The following is a 13,625-nucleotide window of genomic DNA, read 5'->3' on the forward strand; positions in this document are numbered from 1 at the left end:
GAAGAGGTCGACCTCTGCCCACCCAAAGACGTCCCAAATCATTTGAACAGTCTGGGGGTGGAGCCTCCATTCCGCTGAGGGGAGGTTGCTCCAGGACAACGTGTCAGTCCCTGTGTTCAGAATGACCTGCACATGTGCTGTCCTCAATGAGAGCAGGTGGTGTTGGGCCCACTCTAGGATGCCTTTTCACTAGAGTGAATAGGGGTTTCGCGGAGAGCCCGCCTTGAAAAATATATTGCACAATTTATGAAGGACACCACTGTCATTTTGTTTGACCGGACTAGGATGTGGTTCCCTGCCAGGAGTCAGGTAAGAGAAAACGTAGAGAGCTCGACATACAGCCATTTCCAGGCAGTTGATATGGAGCTTGCTTTCTGCACTCGTCCAGATGCCAAAGGTTAGATGGCCTTCCAACAGGGCTCCCCAGTCCCATCTTGAAAGCATCTGTGAAGATGACTTTCCCATCTGCCAACTATCCCCACTGCCGCCCCCTGCTCGTACCAGCCGGGGTTTGTCCAAGGAGCCAGGGTTGCACTGCACGCCTGGTTCACCGTGGTCATGTGGCGACCCAGGCACGGGGTGGGACTTGATGTTTTAGCCAAAACTGCAGCGACCGCATGTAGAGCAGGCCCAGCTGCAGAGCTGGCGATGCTGAGCTCATGAGACCTAGCATGTTTTGGAAACCTCTTGAGCAGCAGAGCAGTTCTGGGCGTAAAGGTTTTCCGTGAGCTGCCGAATGGCCAGAGCACACTCTGGCGAGATCATGGCCCTCATACGGGTCGAGTCGATAATTGTCCCCAGGAACATGATACATTGGCTGGGGGACAATGAGCTCTTGGAAAAATTGATCCTGAGTCCCAAACACTCTAGGTGGTTGAGGAGGAGGGATCTGTGAGCCACCAGCTCTGCCTCTAACTGGGCCAAAATGAGCCAGTCGTCCAGGTAATTGAGTATGTGAATAGCCGCATCTATGCACTTTGTAAAAGTGCGGGGAGCCAGGGACAGTCTGAATGGAAGGACCGTGTATTGATATGCCGCTCCCTCGAAAGCGAATCTCAAGTAACCATATTTCAAATCCAGGGAAAAGAACCAGTCCCCTGGGCGTATTTGCGCGTGGATCTGCTTCAAAATGATCATTCTGAAAGAGCGCTTCATCAAGGCCCGGTTCAGATGTTTAAAATCGAGAATGGGTCTGAGACTGCCACCCTTTTTGGGGACGAGGAAGTACCGGCTGTAGAAGCCTGACTCCCTCTGTGCTGGGGGACCACTTCTATGGCCCTTTTCGCCAGCATAGATTTTACCTCTGGGCGAAGGACATGCACATCCTCGCCTGTCACAGAGGATAGGACCGCCTGACTCCCTCTGTGCTGTTCTGACACTCTGGAGATGGCCTGCCAGGCCACGGCCCGCGTGGCGAGGAGCTGTATCGGTTCACTCACTGAGCCACTGTAAGGAACTGTGGTTCCTGTAAATAGTGGAAGAGGAAATTTGTTCTATTTTTGAGTATGTTTGTGTTCTATTGAATCCGCTATAATAGCAGCGCACTGCCAGGGTGTTATGCGGGGCTTTATGCAGGCAACAAACACATCGCTTCGAGCACCCGGAACAGGGGGATGACGGAAAGGCGAGACAAGGCAATTTGGAGGGTGGTCCGGCTGCAGCGGGACTCAATCTCCCCCTCGTTCCTGACTGGTGCACCAGGCTGACTGCCATCTTGGACTGGGGTCCCTGCCGCTTCAGAGGGGGCAGCGCTGTCGGGGCTTAGGCCGAGGCATGGGCTGGTTTCCCGGCAGCGTAGTTTTAAAGGGGCTGCTGAGTCGGCACCGGCTTGGGGCGACTCGAGGCAGATGAAGACAAGCATTTGGGGAAAAAGTGTCAGATAGCCTGGGACGACTTTTGTGCAGGGGTGAAGCGATCAGCGAACCCATCCACAGCGGGGCCAAAGAGACCAGCAGGGGAGACAGGCGTGTCAAGAAAGACAGTTTTTATCTGCCTCCTTGATCTCCGTCAGATTCAGCCAGAGGGTGGCGTTCCAACACATGGTCTTGGTCTTAGTAGCACGGCAGGGGGCCAGGGTCTGTAGCGCTGCGCAACTTCTTAAATGTGGCCGGGTCGTGCCCGACTTTGTCCATGGTGTGGAGGAGCTTGGCCTGGTACACTTGAAGCACCACCATGGAGTGCAGTGCCGGAGCAGCCTGACCGGCTGAGGCGTATGCTAGCCCCGCAAGAGCCGAAGTTGTCCGGCATGGCTTGGATGGGTGGGGTCGCCTTAGACTTCCAACCAATGGTGGCAGGCAAGCACAGGTGTGTGGCCACGGCTTCATCCACTGGAAAGATTTTTTCATAGCCCTTCTGCCCCGCGCTGTTGACCGCAGTGAGGGCGTGAGAGGCAGATGTTCTGAGGCGGGCAGAGTAAGGGGCGCGCCATGACTTTGTGAGTTCCTCTAGGACCTCAGGGAAGAAGGGTACAGCCCCTCTAGGGAGGGGTATGACTGGGCATCTAGGCAGCTGCGTGAGGGCACCTCAGGCGCAGACCACTCCAGCCCAAGCTCCTCGACGGCCTTGGACAGGACAAGGATTAGCTCTGTGTCCACTGAAGTCCTGGCGTCGACCGGCTCAGTAGACGGCAAGGGGGTGGGGTCCTGGTTCGAGCTCGTCCAATCCTTGGCATCTAAGGCCGCTATCGACATGATGTTGTCCAGCGGCTCGTCTTCGAACCCACCAAATGAGACCAGGCTGACAAGAAAGTTATCCGCGAGCGCAGAGGCCAGACTCATATCTGCGCAATGTGGACAGGTTGTGTCAATGAGCGCAGGTCGTTCGCGCAGGTCGTTCGCGCTGGCTTCAGCGTGGGACTTCCCCAGGCATTGCACTGCTCAGGGGCGGCAAGCTGAGGCGAAGAGCTGCGAGGGTAATACAGTAAAAACTGCACATTTTAAAGTGACCTTTTATTGTGGCCAGCCTAAGGCACACCTGTGCAATAATCAAGCATCTCGATATGCCATACCTGTGAGATGGATTGATTATCTCGGCAAAGGAGAAGTGCTCACTAACACAGATTTAGACAGATTTGTGAACAATATTTGAGAGAACTAGGCTTTTTCTGTACATAGAAAAAGTTCAGTTCATGAAAAAATGTGGGCAAAAACAAAAGTGTTGCATTTATAATTTTGTTCAGTGTAATTAATAATAAGCCGGTATGATTATTATTTCATGAGCTAAAATTTGTTACAAGTCCAAAAGCATTCACTGTGTGATGAAGCCCACTAGAATGCACTTGTAATAACTAATAGAAAAAGGAAAACTGTATGAGTATTTATTTATTAATTGATTTGATATTTATCACAAAAGCAAGAGTACTTTCCTGAAAAGCAAGTGTGCTGGATCTGCTATTAAAATGCTATTAATTTTATACAATAGTGCAGATCAACACTGCGGTGTTTCATTCCTAAATGAATCTATTTTTGAATAAATCTAGTGAGCCAGTGTGCCAATGGAATGATCCATTTATAAAAATGATTTGTCACTTGGTTTGTTTCTAGTTGCTTTGATTTGAACAAATAATTTAATTTGAATGATTCAATTAATCAATTATTAAAACAGGGACTTGTTACAATTTTATTGTCATTAATTTTGTTTATCTATGACAGGCTTTAACCATTAAATGTCAATCGATATTAAAAAAAAAAAAATAATAATAATAATAATAGTAAATCCCTTTCAGGCCCTAGAAGGGAAAGGACTTTAAAGTATAGTTAATTTAATAAAGCTCATTTTACTATAGAAAAATTTGTTTTACAAAATGATTACAAAATATATCTAATTTTTAAAGTTTGCTACAGGACCCTCGGCCCCACCAAAGAAATACTTGACCACACCATCCCCCCAACTTGAGTTTTTTTTTTTTTTTTTTTTTTTTTTTACAATTAAACGACTGCTTTTAAAAGTGTTACATTTATAATTACTGTTCCCTGCCTCCAGTTCAATCAATTTTAAAACGTAATGAAAACAAGATGAAACATTACATGGAGCACATTGCATTGTGGGAAACAGTATTCCATGCACTGTCTTTAGATGCATGCATCAGATTTCAGCAAATGTTGTAAGTAAAGCAGAAACTTCATGTTTACAGAAAATTCACATTCTATTCCCAGTATACACATTGCATACTGCAATATATCAGGAGTTGTATGGTAGTATGCCATTGCCAACACCGCTTCTATTCTGATTTCAGTGCACAAGTTATATTTAGCAGATTCAGGCAAATCTAGGTATAAATTATCATAATATCCAGTTATCTCATGCAAACAGAAAATTTGCATACTATGTACAGTATACATACTGAAAACTGCAAAGATAGTAAGAGTAGTGTAATAGTTAAGTACAACATAAACATTTTAATTCAGTGGAATCAATACATGGAATTGAGTGACAACTCTACATGGTAGAAAAGAAGACGACAATCAGCTATGGCCACAGGAAAACATATGCGCAAAAAAAAGCCTTATGGTGAAATATAACGAAATGAAGGATGCAAATAAAAATAAAAGAATAGTCATGAGGATGACAATCAGATGTACCACATTTTTTTCTTATACTGTTTAAACAAAGAACATAAGGTCTCACATTTACTTTCCAATTTGACTTCACATTTCAATCATTGTGATGGTAAACAAATGTTTTTATTTCACTGACCACAACTGATTTTGTCTTCCAGAATGAATGCACAGATCATAGTATAAATTACTCCTTTTTCTAAACCACTTATCACTGAGAAAACAAGAATTTAATTCCAGAATGAGTTTGCAAATGATGGTTTAGGTTGTTTTTTTTTGACGTGAAACTCTTCTCACGCTGAAGATACTCCAGTGTGAACTCTCATGTGATGCTGAAGGTTTATTTTCTGACTGAAACTCTTTGCACACTGTTCGCAGGTGAAAGGTTTCTCTCCAGTGTGAACTCTCATGTGAAGCTGAAGGGTTATTTTCTGACTAAAAAACTCTTTCCACACTGTTCGCAGGTGAAAGGTTTCTCTCCAGTGTGAATTCTCAAGTGAGTCTTGAGGCTTCCTCCTTTTGAGAAACTCTTCCCACAGTGATGGCACATTAAAGGCTTTTTTCCTATGTGAATTTTAACATGATTCTTAAGATTATTTGTGTCTGTAAAACTCCTTTTGCACTGATGACATTTAAAACTGTTCTCTCTTGAGTGAATCTTAATGTGATTATTAAGGTTTACATTATGTCTGAAACTCTTTCCACACTGATCACATGCGAATGGCTTTTCTCCAGTGTGAATCCTCATGTGAGTCTTTAGGTTTCCTTTAACCGTGAAACTCGTTTTACACTGAGGGCAGGTGAAAGGCTTCTCTCCAGTGTGGATTCTCATGTGGTCATTAAGGGTTCCCTTTTCAGTAAAACTCTTTTTACACTGATCACATACGTAAGGCTTCTCTCCAGTGTGACTTCTAATGTGAGTTTTAAAGTTTTCTTTACGTAAGAAACTCTTTCCACACTGAGGACAGGTGTAAGGCTTTTCTCCAGTGTGAGTTCTCATGTGGGACGTATAGTGTTTTTTTTTAGTGTAAAACTCTTTCCACACCGATCACATTCAAATGGCTTCTCTTCACTGTGAATTATCATGTGAGTCTTAAGAACTCCTTTTCTTGTGTAACTCTTCCCACACAGTTGGCAGGTATAAGGTCTTTCTCGAGTGTGAGTTCTCATGTGGGCATTAAGTGTTTTTTTTTTCTGTGTAAAACTCTTTCCACACTGAAGGCATATCAAGGGGTTCTTTTCAATGTGAATTTTCATGTGGACTTTAAGGCTTTCTTTTCCATTGCAAAATTGTCCACACTGTTGGCAGGTGAAAGGTCTCTCTCCAGTATTAATTTTCATGTGGGAATTAAGGTTTGTAGCTTTTGTTTTTTGTGTTTCTGTGTTTTTTGGTGATGAAGTAATTTCATGTGAGCAACTACTTGATTTTTCTTCAGTTTTGAAATCATGATGTTTCTCATTTTGATCTTTCTCTTCAGTTTCATTCAGACTCTCCTCTTTCAACGCCATCAGGTCTGAGGTGAAAATAGACAAATATAAGTTAAAACCAATTTAAAGGCATAAAGCAACAGACATCAAAACATTTAGACATGAAAAGCATCAATTCAGACACGTGTGCTGGATCCTATACCTACTAAACTACTGAAAAAGGTATAGATCAATCATGTTGATTCAATGCACTGAACAGCGCTGATGCCAGTCATGGGAAATCACATTAAATGCTGAAAAGATACTCTGACAATTGTTTCACAACTATATGACTTGACCTGAAGAAGGACAGATGCAGGTAAGCACACACTCTGATCCTTGTCTCTCTCTCTGTCTGTGTGTGTTTGTGTGAAGTTTACTGAGCTCATAGTAATTATCATGACAGATCGAGCATCAATGGTATTTCCCCCCTCATCCAGGACTTACAAGGACTTTTTTGCTCTGTATTTATATCAGACGCGCTGCATTGTTAATTTTGCGTAAAAAGGGTTTTTTTTTTTTAATCGAGGGAAAAAAATAACACTTATTTCATATATACTGCCCTTTAAAAATTAAAGTACTTTTTTTTAAGAACCTTTTCAAAAATATGGCTGTTTTCAAGGATTTTCCAGGACTTAAATTTCAAAAAGTCAAATTTTAGTAGTTTGGCCACCTGTGAGCTAGAGCACTTACTAGTCACACTGACCACTGTCTGCATCATCTTATGACACTTTTGCACTGCATGGTATGACTCGGTTCAGTACGGCACTGCTCGGTTCGGTTTGTGTTTCCACTGCAGTTTAGTGCAGCTTCAGAGTGGGCAGGATCATTCATATGTTGTTATTGTTGTGCCACCTCTACTGCCGGGACTCCTGAAAAACGTTTTCATTCCGCATCTGCTCCTCTGCTATCAACGAGAGGAACATCTGTACTTTCTCAACAGACAGTAAAACAGCCACTTTTTGGTTGTTAAAAAAAGGTGCACTCATTCAAAACAGTTGTGTTCAATCCTTCACTGGCTGTGCTGATTTAAATCTAGCAGTTCTGTTGTGTTTGTGTCGCAAGTTCAATGGGTTCTTTTGTGTTTGTTTTTACACGTTTAGTTGACGCAGGTAGTGACGAATCTCAGGCCAATGTGTTGGTACGTTTGAATTGTTTACTCGTTTTGGTTGTTGTTAGGTTAAGTTGGAGGTTCTGTAGAGGTTGTAATGATAAACAAAAGTGAATGGTACCGTGCCGTACCATGCAGTGGAAAAGCGCCATTAGTTGGAGAATTGACTGCACATAGAATAGAGAGTTCCCGGCCTTAGCATTTGCCAAATTCAATCTAGTGCTGGGCGGTATACTGGTTTACACCGAAAACCGGTGTATATTTTCGTTACGATGTTAATTTTTAATATACCGCCATACCGATGTATTTAATTACTCAACGTTCGTAACGTTTTGCTGCGCCGCGGCACACTGTTTCAGACGGACCCTTTACAATGTTTCACTTCTAAACAGCGACATCGGTAAACACAGTAGTGCTCTGGTGTTACGTTATAATGCCTGTTTCACACATACTCCGTCTGCAGTGCGTATGCGTTGCGTATTTTTTTTTACGCACCCATGTTAACGGATTCCAGCGTTCATACTGCACGAGGTTGCGGTCCATCAGTGCGTTCCAGGAGCGGTGCGTCTGCAGCAGTGCAGCGAACGTTTATGTACCGAGTCTATATTTTGCTGTGCTGCAGGCGCTGAATTGTGAAAGCGCATTGTTCGCGGGAAAAATAACATGGATTGACACGGAAATGCAGTCATTTCACAATAAATGTATATTAATTAAAGCTGTTTCACACGCAACACATGGGTTTTTGGCAAGGTTTAAAACAAGAAAAAGTGCACTTTTAGATAAACAAGGAAAACAATATATATATTCACTTTTATGGAGGCAGAAAAACAAAGTTCATTAAGACCCGTGTGTTATGTGTACCTGTGTGATATTTATTTTGAGTCCGTATAGGTGGCGTTGTGGGGGAATTATTACTGCGAGAATCATGTGACGTCATCGGGGATTCCGGATAAAAAGGCTTCGAGACGGCAATGGCGTTCTCTCTCTCTGTTGCTCCGCTTCCTATCCGCAAGCGTCTCTCATTGCCTCTTGGAGGCGGTTTTGTTTGTTTTATGTTAGGCTTAGGTTTAATGTATAAATTTGTGTTTTGATGTTTGGTATATTTCTTCCTTTTCAGTAGCGGGTAGTGTATGTATTTTTTATTAGTTCACGTTTGTTTATTAAGTAAGAGCTGAGCGAGGGAAGCAGATGTCCGGAAGACTCGCCTGTTTTTTTTATTCCGGTAGTCAGGTAAGAACTTTACTCCGAGAACAGGTGTAGTTAGGGGACTGTTTTCTTAGCTTCCCTACCCGTGAGCTGATTGTTTTCTTTATCATCTATTGGATTTTTTTTTATTATAAATATTGTTTGTGAATGTTCGATTTGAATTCTGTTAATTAAATAGAGACGTCTTATCAGGGGTTGTGATTTCTTTTTATATGTTCGGCCTGTGTCCTTTGAATTCACGAGCCTTGAAATGGTTATGGGCCGTAACACCGTGGGATTGCTTGTAATAAAGATTTAAATGCAAAAGGCACGAGACTGTTTCTGTCTGTGGTGTTTTAATTTTAAATATTTTAACAAGAAAAGTAGGCTAATTATTGTGTTTAAATGTTTTGCCGCTTGCTTGAGCAGCTTATTATACAAACCTAGAAGTAAAATGCGTGAATAATGCGTTGTTTATATTTATTGAGTTTAAACTAATGTCTATAACTATGAAAGATTGTTACTGTTCTGTGATAAAAGACTCACAATGCTGAAAAAAAAAATTATATATATGTGTGTGTGTGTGTGTTTTTTTTTTACATGATATGAAATCAAAACAATGAACAAATGTTGTGTTGTGGACTAAACAGCCGCGGATCAGTAGCGGACTGCAAACGCGTCCCACTGCAGACGGAGTATGTGTGAAACAGGCGTTATAGGGAAGATGGATGCTGCAGAACTAGTAGAACATGACACAGAAGAACTTGTGCCAAAAAGAGGAGCCTGGTCTGTTGTTTGGAGGGTTTTTGGTTTCCAAAAAAACGACGTCGATCAAACAACCATTTTATGCAAGTGCTGTCGGGCTAAAAGCACGTCTTGGAATATCAACCACCAGAAAATGCATTGTACACCTGATTATGCATGAGAAAAAAAAAAAAAAAAAACCTTCATAAACCGGCATAATTTAGAAAAAAAACGTGATATAAATTTTTGGTCAAAGCGCCCAGCACTAAAAGCCAACTTAAAGTTTGTCTTGACGAACTTTTTTATCTAGCCTACACACAAAGTACGCAAGTTGCATACGGCCCTTGAACCACTGCAGCTGTGTAGAATTTTACTTTTGTTTTTTTTTTTTATTTTATTTTACTTTTGTTTTTATATACTTCCCGCGATTATGAAAACACTTTGTCCTTTAAATCGGTGCACTGTTAACCTTCCTTCTCACAATTTGTATTGTATTTTATTTCCCAGGTGGCTTTCCATGCGCATTATCTGAGACGGTGTGAGAAACAGACAAATAAAGACTACTGCTCTGGATTTGCAAAAGCACAAAAAAAGTGTCAAAATGTCTGTCTTGGCGAGTTTTCACTAAAAAGCAGTCAGTCGTGTCTTAAGTGAACATAAACAATTGGTAAAGTAATTGAATGCTTGTCAGTATATTAGATCTGTACATTCATTCTTACAGTGACAGCAGCCTTGTAAACCTGCTGCTGTCTCTCATTTAATCTTAATCAACAAAAGAAAATTAGGAAATTATTTACTGCTCTTCACTGAGTAAAGTTTAGTAACTTTAATCAATGTACGTTTTATTCATACAGTGAAGACTATGCACTGTTTATTTTTACATTTGATTATTGTATTCTATTTCTGTATGTGATGGCATTATTTTTAGTAGACTAAATTGTTTATTTTATTTGTATTTATAACTCTATCGTATTTGTTCTATTGTTTGTAATTTTATTGTATTACTGACTGTTTCAACTCACTGTTGTTTGTTGAGAGTGAAACTGCTCTTTACGAACAGTTTAAGGGGTCGGGGGTGATTTTGGGATTTTTATGAACACACTGACAGGGGCCCCCAGAAATCTAAAGCCCTATTCAGATGGGACTAGTTTTACAAGGGGTCGTTAGAGAAATTTGTGTTTCACAGACGTACTTGGCGATTGGTGTTTTCTCTCACACAACCTCTGTAATAATTCCAGAGCAAATTACCTACTGTTTTTTAGCAAACTCAGTGATCCTCTGAGAAAACTAATCCCGTCCGAATGTGAATGTCTGTGACGGCTGGTGATATTTTTTTCACGACGTGTTTTGGCCAACGTGAATTACCGAAGATGCTCTTACTGCGTGCATATTGGAAATATTTGCCACCTGGCAAAGAAAAAAATAATAAAATAATAATAATAATAAAAAAAAAAATAAAATAATATTAATAATTAAGACTTGCTATTGTAATGTCAGCATCAGGTAAGATTACTCACGTTTTAATTACATAATGTTTTAATTACATATGTACCTTTATGAAAATTAAACATGGGTTTACTACAACTAAATAAACAATAAATAAATAGTTAAACTAAAGTAACCACACATGGTTTTGCTATACCAGCCATTTAGCTTCACCATGGTATTTTTAGTAAAACTGATTATACTAATGGTAATCAATCCGAATGAATATACGCAATGCACGCAAACAGAGCATGTGATCTCTAAAAACCCCTAGATGTACAAAACAGACCCTCCCACCTCTGTAATAAACATGGAGATGTTAGTCCCGTCTGAATTGGTACATGACAATCGCAGACATCAGGTGATAAGAATCGAAACTCAACAATAGTTCAGAAAACTAGTCCCGTCAAAATAGGGCTAAAGACTGGCACTGCAATTCAGACACACATCTATGTGGAAAAATGCATTCTGACATGACTTTTAATCAAGTTTTTGATGAAACCATTCAATATGGATTACAAATACATGGTATTACCGTTACAGTAAAACTACATACAAAGCTGTTTTGAAACAACGTGTACTGTAAAAAGAGCTATAAACATAAATATGACTTGACTTGGCATGAAACAGCTATTTTAATTTGATGTTCTAAAGTTTACTTCCGCGTTATCATGTTAATGGAAAATACAGTCTAGCTACTTGACTTGTATGGTTGTATATTGCGATGCACATTTTGTCTCCCAAATTTAAAACTCCTGATTCAGGTCGTCAGCTCATTCCTAGAGAATAAAAGAACTGAAATTTTTGTGGGACATGTAAAATTTCTACTAATGGCATATTCAAGGACAACGTCCAGCTTCAAATTTTTATTCCCCTCTGTCTTGTGGACGTGGGTGTACGTCATTGCTCACTTTGAGCGAGTGAACAAAACTGGAAGAACATCAGGTTTCAATGGAAAACCTGGAACACTGTCTTAGTACTTGCCAACTTTTCTTTCTAAGTTTGGATAAAAAGTTTATGCAGCATTCTGTAGGCCTATAATTATGAATAGTCTTTTATGGAAAACAAAAAAAAGCCCTGAGTTATAAATAACAAACAGCATCAGTCTCTCTGTAAAAATCCACCTGTTACTAAAGATCAATGAGAGTTTGTACCTCACATTTCTGTTGTGTGTCTTAACGTAAATAAGATCCCACAAGCGTGCTGCTACATGAGTTCAGGAGAAGAAACTCTCATCCTAGATCATCCTACTAAGCTTCATAGAAGATTTGCAAGTCACAACAGATGTTTTTTTTTTCTTAAGTGCAACTACTTTGGACTTTGCTTTCAACTGTTTGTGTCGTTCATAAACATGAAGAGAGTTTGATTTTATTATGCTGTACTTCATAATAAAGTTACTGTTCACTGACTGTATTATTTGCTCACCAAAGATCTTCAAATGAAGAACAAAGTTAAACAGCATGCAGTGACTCTACCAAGCTGTGTCAGCTGGATATATGTTTTATTATTTTATAAGTAGGCTGGCATTATTATTATTATTATTGCCTGTTGTAATTAACATTTACTGCTATTTAAATTCAGGTCTGTTAAAATGTTACTGTCGAACATTTGGGGGCAAGTAGAAAAAAAAAAAATCCTTAAAACACTTTTATTCTTAGGTGCCCTTGTTACACGTTACATGTACTTATTATTATAATAACCAATTAATTATGCATAATTAAATGCAAGTAACCATAAGCCAAACCCTAATTTTTACTTAAATGCATAATTACACTGTAACAAGGACACCTTAAAATAAAGTTTAACCTAAATCACTGGAGTTCTTATCTTGACATTTGTTGTCTGTAAAAGTTTTTGTTAGATACTGTTTTTCTCTCTTTTTCTAATCAGAAGTAGATATTGGGTTTAATGTTACACAAAGTAATTTTGTTTTGTTTTGGCTACTTCTGTATTATTTTATATTTGTTTTTTTGTAGCGCTGGACCTTTTAATAAGAATTAAATGAGTTCAGCTTTGAGAATGAAAACTAACCTGTTTGCTCCTCAGTATCTTCATGTTTGAATCCTAATGTTTCCTCAATCTTCATCTCTTCACGCTCTTCTTTAATAAACTCCATCTTTATAATAGTAATCTGGGTGCGTCTCAATCAGCTCTAGTTCAGTAGTCAGCACACTGGTAAGATAAAGTCAGTCAGAGTCAGAGTTAATGGTCTTAAATGGCCTGCTAGCCAAAAAAAACAACCAAACAACAACAACAAAAAAAAAAACTCTCAAAACTAGCACTAAATAAATAACATACAATAGTTAATATTTAGGTATTCATGATTTATATTTGGTATAATCTGCAGACTGCATTTAATAGATTCCCCGTGAGAACATTTCTGTGGGTTTGTAAAAGCTGCATGTTTGTATTTGTTGTTCTCGTTGCATTCTCACTGCTTTAATCCGGAGTCGTCAGCGTGCGCTGATTCGAGCGATTTAAATCAATGAATCGGTTCCATTGACTCAGTGGTTTAAAAAAGTTCCGTTTCTTTCAACACTAACGTTACACTTGCCAGTGACTGATTTATAATAAACTAATTCACAAGCGAAATTTTAGATTAAACATTACAACGTTACATTAAATGACAATTAATCGATTTTACATTGCTTGTAAAAACTATAAATTTGCCTAAACGGGTTTATCGATTAAAACGCTTCAAATGCTTAAAAACACCAACCTTTCTTCAGACGGAGGAGCGCGGCGCAGCCTCATGACGTCACATTTCCAGAGCAAAATAAAAGTCCTGTATAGTGCAGAGAGGTTTTAGCCCTAACATACTCAGCATAAGAGAAAGAGTTTGATTTTTAAATGACAGACAGAGTTAACAATATACAACAAACACTTACAAAGCTTTCATAAATTTACCAGGGTTGTGCGCTGAACATTTTTGCCTGTTTTTCTTATTTTATGATCAATCCAACCACATTAAATTCTTAATTCTGTTTGTATGCAGAGCTAATCTGAGCCATTTGAGCATAAACCTCTCTCTTGATCAAATATTTTTTCAAAATGCAGAAATAGGGATTTCGCAGTCA

General features: G+C 39.8%; 1 pseudogene; it reads right to left on the reverse strand.

Moving 5' to 3' along the window:
- Positions 1–4,716: 4,716 nt before the first annotated feature.
- On the reverse strand, positions 4,717–13,328 carry LOC109067568 (annotated as a pseudogene).
- Between the last annotated feature and the right edge of the window lie 297 nt (positions 13,329–13,625).

Source organism: Cyprinus carpio, chromosome A4 (assembly GCF_018340385.1).
Source record: "Cyprinus carpio isolate SPL01 chromosome A4, ASM1834038v1, whole genome shotgun sequence".
In the NCBI taxonomy this organism is placed as follows: Eukaryota; Metazoa; Chordata; class Actinopteri; order Cypriniformes; family Cyprinidae; genus Cyprinus; species Cyprinus carpio.